Source organism: Nomascus leucogenys, chromosome 17, assembly GCF_006542625.1.
Source record: "Nomascus leucogenys isolate Asia chromosome 17, Asia_NLE_v1, whole genome shotgun sequence".
NCBI lineage: Eukaryota > Metazoa > Chordata > Mammalia > Primates > Hylobatidae > Nomascus > Nomascus leucogenys.
The window spans coordinates 46845525-46858555 of record NC_044397.1 but is presented as its reverse complement, the minus strand read 5'-3'; the positions used below and the strand labels follow the sequence as shown (position 1 = coordinate 46858555).

The window sequence follows — 13031 nt, the reverse complement described above, 5'->3', positions numbered from 1 at the left end:
ACTGATTCTGTTTTTGGTTAACAATCTTACTTTATAAAATTTGCAAATATGTAAGTATAGAAATGTAATGTCAGCACTCTCTTCTCTAAGGCATTATTTCTAGGAGTCTATTTCATTTGGCCTGCTGGGAAAGAGCAGTTCTATTAATAGTGATTCCTCAGATACGTTTATTGCAGTGTTTCAGTGCTTTTTCTTTCCCCTGGAGATAAAACTGAGCCTGAACATTCTGGTATTCTTCTTTTTTTTTTTTTGAAACAGAGTTTCACTCTTGTTGCCCAGGCGCCAGAATGCAATGGCATGATCTTGGCTCACCGCAACCTCCACCTCCTGGGTTCAAGCGATTCTCAAGCCTCAGCCTCCTGAGTAGCTGGGATTACAGGCACGCGCCACCACGCCTGGCTAATTTTGTATTTTTAGTAGAGATGGGGTTTCGCCATGTTGGCCAGGCTGGTCTTGAACTCCTGACCTCATTTGATCCGCCCGCTTTGGCCTCCCAAACTGCTGGGATTACAGGCATGAACCACTGTGCCCGGCCCATTCTGGTATTCTTTTTAGATCAACCTTAGCTCTGTAAATGTCCTAGTTGAGAAAATATTGATCTGTTTGTCAGAAAATACAGCAAAGTGGAGTTTAAAAGTAATGGAAAGAGGACCGGGCACAGTGGCTCGCGCCTGTAATCCCAGCGCTTTGGGAGGCTGAGGCGGGTGGATCACCTGAGATCAGGAGTTCAAGGCCAGCCTGGGCAACATGGTGAAACCTAATCTCTACTAAAAATATAAAAATCAGCTGGGCGTGGCAGCACATGCCTGTAATCCCAGCTACTGGGGAGGCTGAGGCAGGAGAATCACTTGAACCCAGAAAGCGGAGGTTGCAGTGAGCCAAGATTGTGCCATCACACTCCAGCCTGGGTGACAGAGAGAGACTCAGTCTCAATAAATAAATAAAAAGAAATAAAGTAACGGATAGAGGCCATGTTTGTGTGTGTGCATGCACGCACACACATATGTGTAAACACACATGCACACAGTGTTTTAGTATATAAGGGTAACGATCAGGCCAGATTTTACTGTACTTCTTAAATCGAAGGTCTACCTTTTTTAGAATTTGAGAAGAATTAGTATGAAGGTGTGAGTGGAGCCTCAAACACTATAGTCTCATCTAGAAAAAGGTACTTCCCAGTTTGCTTAGGTACCTGTTTTTTTTTTGTTGTTTTTTGGTTTTTTGAGAAGGAGTCTTGCTCTGTTGCCCAGGTAGGAGTGCAGTGGTGTGATCTTGGCTCACTGCGAGCTCCGCCTCCCAGGTTCACGCCATTCTCCTGTCTTAGCCTCCCGAGTAGCTGGGACTACAGGCACCCGCCACCATGCCTGGCTAATTTTTTGTATTTTTTAGTAGAGACGGGGTCTCACCGTGTTAGCCAGGATGGTCTCGATCTCCTGACCTCGTGATCCACCCGCCTCAGCCTCCCAAAGTGCTGGGATTACAGGTGTGAGCCACTGTGCCCCGCCAGGTACCTGTTTTTTGTAGGCTCAGTATACACTGTGAGCTCGTGCTCTGCTAAGTATGCTTTGGTAGAGGACGGGACATAGGCAAATCTCTGGGCTTCAGGCATTCAACATCTTTTGGACTAAGTAAAATATATATGATTCGACGAATAGTGACCTTTGAAGAACAGGTAAGATTTAGAGAAGTCACGAGCAGAATGTGCTACTTGGGCCTCAGTTTGTACAGCTTTAAAATGAGAGCATTATACGTAGATGATCTAAAGACCCCTCTTAGGACTGATTCTGCAAGTTAAGAAACATCCAAAGAGAGAAAATTAGGCTTCACAAGCTTAATGAAAAATAATGAGAATGTTTTTGGAGAAGCCAAAATCCCTTTGTTTTCCCTTTTTGGTATCCCCTACAAGGCCTTTGATCATTTACTTGTGTTCAGATATCTTGAAGGGCTATGGAACATACTGTCCCCCTATTAATTAATATGCATTTAGCTAATGCCTTTTAATGTTTAATTTAAAATACAGCAGAAATTAAAACTTGAAGAAAATCACTCAAATTTGTGTCAGTTGACACCTAACAAGTATGCTTGAATATATGGCAAGGTATTCTTTGCCCTAAATTATCCCTTAGTAAAGAGGGAGTTGCCTTCATTTGAGTCCTTATGAAACCTCTGAAGGTGAGGGGTGCCTTCTCAATTACTTCGAACAACAAACTACTGTTTTGGGATGATAAGCTATTATCATCAATTAGTGCTACTTTTTGGATGCCTATAGGGATTTCCTGACAGAAGCAGTGGAAAAACAGGCAGAGAAATTTAACAGTTTGGTGTTGGATGCCTTAAAATAAGCCTTTTTTTTTTGAGATGGAGTCTCACTCTGTCACCCAAGCTAGAGTGCAGTGGTGTAGTCTCAACTCACTGCAACCTCCGCCTCCTGGGTTCAAGCAATTTTCTGCCTCAGCCTCCTGAGTAGCTGGGATTACAGGCGCCCACCACCACACTTGGCTAATTTTGTACATTTAGTTTCACCATCTTGGCCAGGCTGGTCTTGAACTCCTGACCTTGTGATCCACCCGCCTCGGCCTCCCAAAGTGCTGGGATTACAGGGGTGAGCCACTGCACCCAGCCCAAAATAAGCCTTTAAGTGACCATTTGGAAAAAAAATACCAGGCTTTGAGCAGAGGAATGGCACAATCTTTTTGTTTAATTAATTAATTAATTAAGTTAGTTTTTAGAGCTGGGGTGTGGCTCTGTTGCCCAGACTGGAGGGCAGTGGTGTGATCATGGCTCACTGCGGCATCGACCTCCTGGATATCAGCAATCCTCCCACCTCAGCTTCCCCAGTCCTTTTGTTTTATAAAAACAAGGACCCCTCTGGATGCTGAGTTGAGAATAGACTCTAATGGGCAGCAGTAGAAGTAAGGATACCTGTCAGTAATCCTGGTGCAGGATGCTGGCAGTGGTAGTGGACGTGTTGAGAAGTAGTCTGATTCTGACTGTATTTTGAAAGTAGAGCCAACAGAATTTTTTTTGTTGTTGGATTTGGATGTTGGGTATGAGAAAGAGATGAATCAAATATTTATTAAATCCTTTAAAATCAAGCACACTTCACCCTCCCTTACCTAACAATTCCTCTTCTAAAATTTAGTTTAAGAAAACAATCATGTGTAAAGATGTTTGTAAATACAAGAATAGTTATCACAGTAATATATCACAGTAATGAAGATCTAAAAACATGCAAATAATAATGGAGAATCAGCCAAATAAATGCTGGTAAATCCTTTCAGTAGAGTACTATGCAGCCATTAAAATGATCTACAAGTATGTTTTTGGACAAGGAAATGCATTACAAGTTTATTTCCAGGTTTAGTTTTTGTATGTATTTTGCTGGGAATTTGAGGTTTCTTTTTTGTTTTTCAAAATTAGTTTTCAATACTGGGAGTATTTTAATGGGAAATCATTAGAGGGTATCAGAAACTACTGGTTGCTGCTTTAGTAATGTAGAAAGCTTTCATGTTAACTTTTGATTGGTGAATATTTTGTATCTCTACTTTCAAAGGTAGTTACCATGTTTTCCTACAATCAAATTGTTGCTAAGGAAATTTTATTTTCTTGCTCTCTTTCAGCAAATTAACTAAGGTAATTTTTGAAAGAAGTTGAATTATTTATTACCTGTTGCATTCTGACATGTATCAGAAGTTGGCAAGTTAAGTGTAATTTAAAATAGTACAAAATTTTATCAAAAAGCTTTGCCATTTCAGAGTAGTTATTTATCTTCCCTCATGTATCATATATGTAACCCCCTAAATAAATGGCATATACTAGAAGAATCATTCCTGTATAACTGTCTGTATAAATGGTTGAAATGAAATCAACCATATTGGATCCATAAACTTATTTGATCCATAAGAACACTTCTCTTTGGTTCACTGAGTGAGTTTGGTTTGCTTTGTTCAGATTTTAAATCAATTTTTATTTAAGTGTTCATAAGATGGAAAATACAAGACTTTTTCTAGGATCATTTCTCTGCTATAAATTATTTGCTTCATGTATTTCTTTTTTTTTTTTTTTTTTTTGAGACGGAGCCTTGCTCTGTCGCCCAGGCTGGAGTGCAGTGGCGCCATCTCGGCTCACTGCAAGCTCCGCCTCCCGGGTTCACACCATTCTCCTGCCTCAGCCTCTCCGAGTAGCTGGGACTACAGGCGCCCGCCACCACGCCCGGCTAATTTTTTGTATTTTTAGTAGAGACGGGGTTTCACCGTGGTCTCGATCTCCTGACCTCGTGATCCGCCTGCCTCGGCCTCCCAAAGTGCTGGGATTACAAGCGTGAGCCACTGCGCCCGGCCTGCTTCATGTATTTCTATCACACCGAATCTATTATCTGTTCAATCACAAACATTAATTGGAAAATTGAGGATCACAAACTCCTGTTCTTGGTCCTCTCCTGCCATCTGTCTTCCTCCTTCCCCCATGTTTCCCCTCAAATCTCTTGTGATTAAAAAAAAGTTTTTGAAATTACTACATAATAAAATAGAATCTTTTATGCACAGTTCTGTGACTTCTGATACATATACTGAGTCATGTAACAGTTACAATACAGAATAGTTCCATCATCCCAGTTATATCTCTTTATAGTCACACAGTCCCCTGGCATCCACTGATCTATAGTTTTGTCTTTTTGAGGATGTTTTATGAAAGGAATAATTTTGAGACTGGCTTCTTTTTTTTTTTTTTTTAACAGAGTCTTGCTCTGTCACCCAGGCTGGAGTGCAGTGGCATGATCTCAACTCACTGCTAGCTCCGCTTCCCAGATTCACGCCATTCTCCTGCCTCAGCCTCCCGAGTAGCTGGGACTACAGGCACCCACCGCCACGCCTGGCTAATTTTTTGTATTTTTAGTAGAGATGGAGTTTCACCATGTTAGCCAGGATGGTCTCGATCTCCTGACCTTGTGATCCACCCGCCTCGGCCTCCCAAAGTGCTGGGATTACAGGCGTAAGCCACTGCGCCCAGCCCATGCCTGGGTAATTTTTAAATTATTTTTTGTAGAGATGAGGTCTCATACTGTGTTGCCTAGGCTTGTTTCACACTCCTGGGCTCATCCCCCACATCAGCAGTAACTCTGTGTTTAGCCTTTTGAGGAAAACTGTCAATGTGTTTTCTGAAGTGGTTGCACCATTTTACAATCCCTTCAGCACTGTATGAGGGTTCTAATTTAACCACATTTTATCAACATTTGTTACTGCCCATGTTGTCATCTAGTGGGTGTCAAGTGGTATCTCATTGTGATTTTGATTTGTATTTTCCTAGACTGATGATGTGAAGCATCTTTTCTTGTGCTTATTGACCATTTGCATATATTCTTTGGGGAAATATGTATTCTGATTCTTTGCCCATTTTAAAATTGTTATTTATCTTTTTATTGTTGAATTGTAATAGTTCTTTATGTGTTCTGGACACAAATCCCTTCTCAGGCATATAATTTGCAGATATTTTCTCCCATTTTTTGGTTTGTCTTTCACTTTCTTGGTGGTGTCCTTTGAAGCACAAAAATTTTTAATTTGGATGGAGTCCAGTTTATCCATTTTTGGTGGTGATGTTTGTACTTTTGGTGTTGTGTCTAGGAAACCACTACTTAACCCAAGGCCATGAAGATTTACACCTTTGTTTTGTTCTAAGAGTTTTATGATTTTAGCTCATACATTTAGATCTGATTCATTTTGAATTGATTTTTGAGAACGGCATATGGTAGGTATCCAACTTCATTCTTTTGCATGTGGATGTCCAGTTGCCTGAGCACCATTTGCTGAGAAGACTCTTATTTCCTCACTGAATTGTCTTGGCACCCTTGTCAAAAATCAGTTTCCCATAAACATTGTATTTCCGGATAATTCTGTTCTATTCATCTATGTGTCCATTTTTATGCCAGTACTACATTGTCTTACGATTGTAGCATTTAGTTTTGAAATTGGGAAGTGGGGGTCCTCCAACTTTGTTCTTTTTTAAGATTGTTTTGGCTAGAACGAGATTTTATAAACATAAATTGGAGAAAGTAACTCCATGCTTGAAATATTCAAATCAGTGATACCTGACTACGTCTATCATAAAATTCATATCTTTAACTTGACCCACAAGATTTATGATCTGACCTCTGCCCAGTTTGACCTTTCCCCCACTTTCCCTCTTGGTCACTGCCTTGCACCTTCATTGGCCTACTTCCTGCTTCTTTTTTTTTTTTCTGAGACAAGAATGTTTGTCTCTCACCCAGGATGGAGTGCAGTGGCGTGATCTTGGCTCACTGCAACCTCCGTCTTCCAGATTCAAACAATTCTCCTGCCTCAGCCTCCTGAGTAGCTGGGATTACAGGCATGTGCCACCACGGCCGGCTAATTTTTGTATTTTTAGTAGAGACAGGGTTTCACCGTTTTGGTCAGGCTGGTCTCAAACTCTTGACCTCAGGTGATCCACCCGCCTTGGCCTCCCAAAGTTCTGGGATCACAAGCGTGAGCCACCATGCCTGGCCTACTTCCTGCTTCTTGAATGCGTTAAAACGCCTTCCTGTTACATGGCTTTTGCATATCTACGTACTTTTTCTTGGAATGCTCTTCTCTTCACTAATTCCTACTCATTCTTCAGGTCTTAGCCTAAATGCCATTTTAAAAGAAAGACTGTTCTTTTTATTTTTAAAATATTGCTTTATCTTTTCCCAGTTAGAAAAGCAACATACAAGTTCTTTAGAGCAAGCTTGAAAAATAAAGAAAAGCATGGCTACACACACACACACACACACATACACACACACACACACACACACATACACACACACGGAAACCACAGGACAAGCATTTAATGTTGTAGTGCCATCAAATGTCAGCTTGTTATTGGTCCTTTGGGTTTTTCGTTTTTTCTGTTTGGAAGCCTGCAGAATTTTTCGTGCTTGGAATTGCCAAGATGTGTCCAGATTGGGTCTGTTATCATTTGTTTTGCTCTATAGATGTATAGACCCTTACATCTATAGTGTCTGTTTACATTCAGGGAAGTTTTTGTTTGTTTGTTTGTTTGTTTTTGTTTGTTTTTGGAGGTGGAGTGTCGCTCTGTCCCCAGGTCAGAGTGCAGTGGCAGGATCTCAGCTCACTGGAAGCTCCACCTTCCGGGTTCACGCCATTCTCCTGCCTCAGCCTCCCGAGTAGCTGGGACTACAGGTGCCCGCCAACACGCCTGGCTAATTTTTTGTATATTTAATAGAGATGGGGTTTCACCTTTGCAAGGATGGGCTCGATCTCCTGACCACATGATCTGCCCACCTTGGCCTCCCAAAGTGCTAGGATTACAGGTGTGAGCCTCCGCGCCCAGCCGGAAGCTTTCTTTCTTTGAATCTGTAATATGGTTTTACTTTCTTTAACCAAAATGTTATTGTTTAATAGGATTGACTCTTCTCTGTTTTCTACATTATTCTCTTTTCTTGCCGTTGTTTCCTTTTCTTTCTACCTGGCTCCTTTTGAATTGAATATTAGGATATCATCTTAAGTGTGTCTTTTTTTTTTTTTTTTTGAGACGGAGTCTCGCTGTCGCCCAGGCTGGAGTGCAATGGCGCTATTTAGGCTCACTGCAGGCTCCGCCCCCCCGGGGTTCACGCCATTCTCCTGCCTCAGCCTCCCGAGTAGCTGGGACTACAGGCGCCCGCCACCTCGCCCGGCTAATTTTTTTTTGTATTTTTAGTAGAGACGGGGTTTCACTGTGTTAGCCAGGATGGTCTCGATCGCCTGACCTCGTGATCCGCCCGCCTCGGCCTCCCAAAGTGCTGGGATTACAGACGTGAGCCAACACGCCCGGCCAGGTGTGTCTTTTAACATAATGGATACAATGTTCTGCATAGACTTTTTTTTTTTTAAGACAGAGTCTTGCTCTGTCGCCCAGACTGGAGTGCAATGGCGTGAACTCGGCTCACTGCAAGCTCCGCTTCCCAGGTTCACGCCATTCTCCTGCATAGACATTTTAATGCTATATTGCCACCAATTATCTTAATACTTTTTTCTTTGCAGTTTTTTCTTATTAAGCTGATATTTTAATCTCAACCTAGTCTTTGTGATTCTTTGTTGAAGCTTTATATAGTGCCTGGCACAAAACTATGTGCTCAAACATACATTGAATGAATGATTAAAAGATTATAAACATGAATAAATAAGAACCAGTTCTTAGTTGTTGTATTCTACTGAGACTGTCAAAGTATTTCTCTAGTAATGAATTCCTTTTTTTAAAAAAAGCTGTATTGAAGTGTAATTTATATATATAGTATGTGAACTTCCAAAATCTGAGACAGGTATCAGTTAATTTAGAAAGTTTATTTTGCTAAGGTTGGGGAACACGCCTGTGAAACAGCCTCAGGAAGTCCTGATGACATGTGCCCAAGGTGGTTGAGATACAACTTGGTTTTATACATTTTAGGGAGACATGAGACATCAATCAATATATGTAAGAAGTACGTTGGTTCTGTTTGGAAAGGTGGGACAGCTCGAAGCAAAGGCAGGAAGACTTGAAGCGGGGAAGGGGCTTCCAGGTCACTGATAGGTGAGAGACGCACAGTTGCATTCTTTTGAGTTTCTGATTAGCCTTTCCAAAGGAGGCAATCATATATGCATCTATCTGTCTGACTGAGACTGATACCTGTCTCAGATTTTGGAGGTTCACATACTATATATATAAATTACACTTCAATACAGCTTTTTTTTAAAAAAAGGAATTCATTACTAGAAAAATACTTTGACAGTGAGCAGAGGGATGACTTTCAACAGAATGAGCAGAATTTGAATAGAATGAATACTAGTGAGCAGAGGGATGACTTTGAATAGAATGGGAGGCAGGTTTGCCATATCAGTTCCCAGCTTGACTTTTCCCTTTAGCTTAGTGATTTGGGGCCCCAAGGTTTATTTTCCTTTCACAAGTATGAGGGTGTAATTCAATAATTTTTTAGTAGATTTTATAGGGTTGTACAACTATGACAACAGTTCAGTTTTAGAACAGTTCAGTCACTGCAAAAAGTTCCTTCATGTAAGCTTGCACTTAAATCCCTGCTTTTTCACTCTGCTATCTCTATAAATTTGCTTTGTCATTTAAATGTATGCTGATGTTGCTCTCATATATATATGTATATACACACACACTTTTAGGATTGTTTATATCTAAACAACTTTAATGAAGTATATATAGTGTAAAGTATATATACTGCCTCTGCTTCGAGCTGTCCCACCTTTCCAAACGGAACCAATGTACTTCTTACATATATTGATTGATGTCTCATGTCTCCCTAAAATGTATAAAACCAAGCTGTATCTCAACCACCTTGGGCACATGTCATCAGGACTTCCTGAGGCTGTTTCACAGGCGTGTTCCCCAACCTTGGCAAAATAAACTTTCTAAATTAACTGATATCTAGGCCGGGCGTGGTGGCTCACGCTTGTAATCCCAGCACTTTGGGAGGCCGAGGCGGGCGGATCACGAGGTCAGGAGATCGAGACCACGGTGAAACCCCGTCTCTACTAAAAATACAAAAAATTAGCCGGGCGTGGTGGCGGGTGCCTGTAGTCCCAGCTACTCGGAGAGGCTGAGGCAGGAGAATGGCGTGAACCTGGGAGGCGGAGCTTGCGGTGAGCCGAGAGTGCGCCACTGCAGTCCGGCGTGGGTGAAAGAGCGAGACTCCGTCTCAAAAAAAAAAAAAAAAAAAAAATTAACTGATACCTGTCTCAGATTTTGGAAGTTCACATACTATATATAAATTACACTTCAATACAGCTTTTTTTTTTAAAAAAAGCATGCACACACTTTATAATTGTTTTCATTTTTAAGCATGGCTTTCTAGGAGTTGCCTTCCTGTCTGCATAGCTTAGTGATCAGTGGTCACCCAGTGCTTGGACAGTGGTTGCCTCAGACATCTTGAGCCAGTAAGGCGTTCGTCCTCTGCCAGTAGATCTCTGTGGGTAGGGAGCACATACAAAGTTTAGGCCGTTTTCGGATCTGCCGTCTTTTACTTTCCACCCAGTCCTTTCATGTCTCCTCTGTACCTGCATGCCACTTCTGGGTTGGCCAACAAATGTGCCCCACCCGGACTGCAACCTCTGCCTTCTAGAGCTGTTCACCCTCTCACTCACTTCCCACCTGCTCCATCACTTACTCTGACAGTGCAGGTGGTCCTGTGTGTTCTTCCCCACTCCAAACTCAGTGAACTCCCTTCAACTCTAGCAGCAAAGCTGTCAGTCCTAATGGTTTGCCTTGCCCTGCTCTGCCTTGCAGAACCTCTGTACCTACTGAATGGGTAGATGAGGTGGGAGTAACCTTACACAGACTCTCATTGTTCTTACACACCTTTTAGCAGTTTTTCAAGCATAAATGCTTCTCAGGTTGTTGTATTCTTCTGGTGGATTTCCAGAGCACTGAAAGGGTTGTTTTGCCCATTTCACCCAGCTTTATCATTGGTTTTTGGGGAGAGGAATTAACTACCTTCTCACTAGGCTGTAGCTGGAAGTCTTCCCTCTCAGAATGTATTTTTTAGTGTAGTTAGTCATTTCCCCAGGTATATTTACTGTATCCTTAGGGTTCTCCAGAAAAACAAAACCAAACCCCTGTGTTAGGGTTTTACAGAAAAACAACCAGTAGTCAGGGCAAGGCAAACCATTAGGACTGGCTGCTTTGCTAGTGGGTCGGAAGGGATCTCACTGAATTTAGAGTGGTGGATAACACGCATGCCCACTCTGTATATGGGGAGGGGCCGAGGGTAGGGAGAGAAAGCGACTGATTTTAAGGAATTCACTTACGCGATTGTGGGGCTTTCAAGTCTGAAATTCATAGGGCAGTTGGGCAGAGATGAGTTGATGTTGCAGTCTTGTTGCCGGACCAAACTGAGGGTCGGGTTGCTATTTCTTGTGGCCCAATAACGAGATGCAGATGAACTGGGGAGGAAGAGAGTTTTTATTTCTGTAACTGTTACAGGGAGGCCTGGAAATTATCACCAGACCAACTTAAAATTACAAAGTTTTTCTGAGCTTATGTACCTTCTAACCTATATGTCTGCATGTAAGTGTGCATTCATCTAAAGATGTAAGTGATTAATTTCTTTTAATCTGTAACTAAAGTCTGAGTCCTGAAGCCCTTCTTCTGGAGCCTCAGTAAGTTTACTTAATCTAAATGGGTCTAGGTTCTGGGGTGATTACCCTTATCTTGCTTGTGTCCTGCTAAATCACGGAGATTTGAGGAGTTCCTTCAGACCTCCAGTAAACTTGTTTGTGGAGGCCTGGGGAGTTTCTTCAGACCCCTAGTAAAACTTGTTTAATCCTAAATGGTTCCTGTTAAGAATTCCTTCGTTATTTTGTCAGGCTTTAAGGCCCAGGAAAGGCCTAGGCAAAACTCTTGGTGCGCTTTTGTTACATTCCAGCCTTTGTATAACAGCACTGACTTTTTTTTTTTTTTTTTTAGCTTTTAATATGTAACTTAACCACTCAGTACTGAAACAGTTGTTATGGAGGCCTGCGTTAATGAGACCTGGCCTGCCACAGTCTTAACTCCAGATTCTGCTGGGTAGCAGGCTGGACACACAGGCAGGGTTTCTATGTTGTAGTTCTTTTCCAGGAAACCTCAGTCTTTGCTCTTAAAGCCTTTACCTGTTAGATGAGGCCTTCCTATATTATGGAGGGTAATCCACTTTACTAGAAATCTGTTGATTTAAATGTTAATCACATCTAAAATATACCTTCACAGCCATATCTAGATTGGTTTTTGACCAAAAACTGGGCACCAAAGTCTAGCCAAGTTGACACATAAAATTAACTGTCACACTTGCCTTCTGAGGATTCAGGGTAAATTATTTTGGTGTAGATGTAGTCTGGTTGCTGTCTGTTTCCCACTGTATACCCTTGCTCTAGCTGAACAAGCAGCTCCAGCTGTTTCATATACATGCTTTTGCTTTTGCACATCTATGTCTTTGGTCATAGTGTACCTGCAGCATAGAGTGCTTGCTGTGTCCAGATCTTACCTGTCCTTCTGAGGATTAGATCACAGATCCTTATACATACAATTTTCTTTGCAGCCTATACACTAGCTCTCCTAAACTTCTTCCTGTCACCTAATTATGCTGTGTTCTGTCTTGCCATTGTGCTTTTGCACACAAGTTCCTTTGGTTTAGAATATCCCTCCCTCCCTCTCTCTTTTCTTTTTTAAAGAGACAGGGTCTCAGTATGTTGCCTGGGCTGGTCTCAAACTCCTGAGCTCAAATGATCCTCCCATCTCGGTCTCCCAAAGAGCTGTGATTACAGGCGTAAGCTGCTGCACCTGGTCCTTCCTTCCTACTTTCTGTAAAACTTTTACAGCTTCCTCAGGTCAATTACATGCTCCTTTTCATTATGCTCCCATTGTCCCTTTGCGTATTTCCACAGAGGCACTCATCACATTTTATTGTTGTTGTTTACATATCTGTCTGTCAAAAGACTTTGTTTTCCAAGAGCAGAGGTTACTATACTGTTTTCCTTTTCAAAGTTGGTCCTCAGTCGAGCCTGAGTATCCGGCCTGTAGTACCTAAATAAATCGTGGTATAATAAACTGAATCTCTGTTAAAGATTTGGAAATTGTTTCATATTTCTTCTGTAATTTCTCATTGTTAGAATGTGGAGATAATGACGGCTTGGAGATGAAATAAGTCTGAATAGCAGAGATCAGCCTTGGGTTGGACTCCAGACGTTCTTGGGCTTATTAAATATTTGGTTGACTCACTGATATAAATAGTTTTATTTATTTTCCATTCTTTACCAGGTACATAGCTTCAAAATTACTGCATTAACAAAAGCTGTTTCTGATTATAAACATTGATTTATTTTTACTCAAATTTGTATATACTGTATATACTGAGTAAAACAAATTTTACTTTTTTTTTTTTTTTTTTTTTATGAGACAGAGTCTTGCTTTGTTGCCTAGGCTGGAGTGCAGTGGCACGATCTCGGCTCACTGCAAGCTCTGCCTCCCGGATTCACGCCATTCTCCTGCCTCAGCCTCCC

The 13031-nt window shown here is 41.6% G+C and overlaps 1 protein-coding gene across 4 annotated transcripts in view; it reads left to right on the top strand.

Annotated features, from left to right (window-relative positions):
* TPST1 (tyrosylprotein sulfotransferase 1) overlaps positions 1 to 13031 on the top strand; it is a 146310-nt gene that overhangs the window by 15442 nt on the left and 117837 nt on the right. The window lies entirely within an intron of this gene.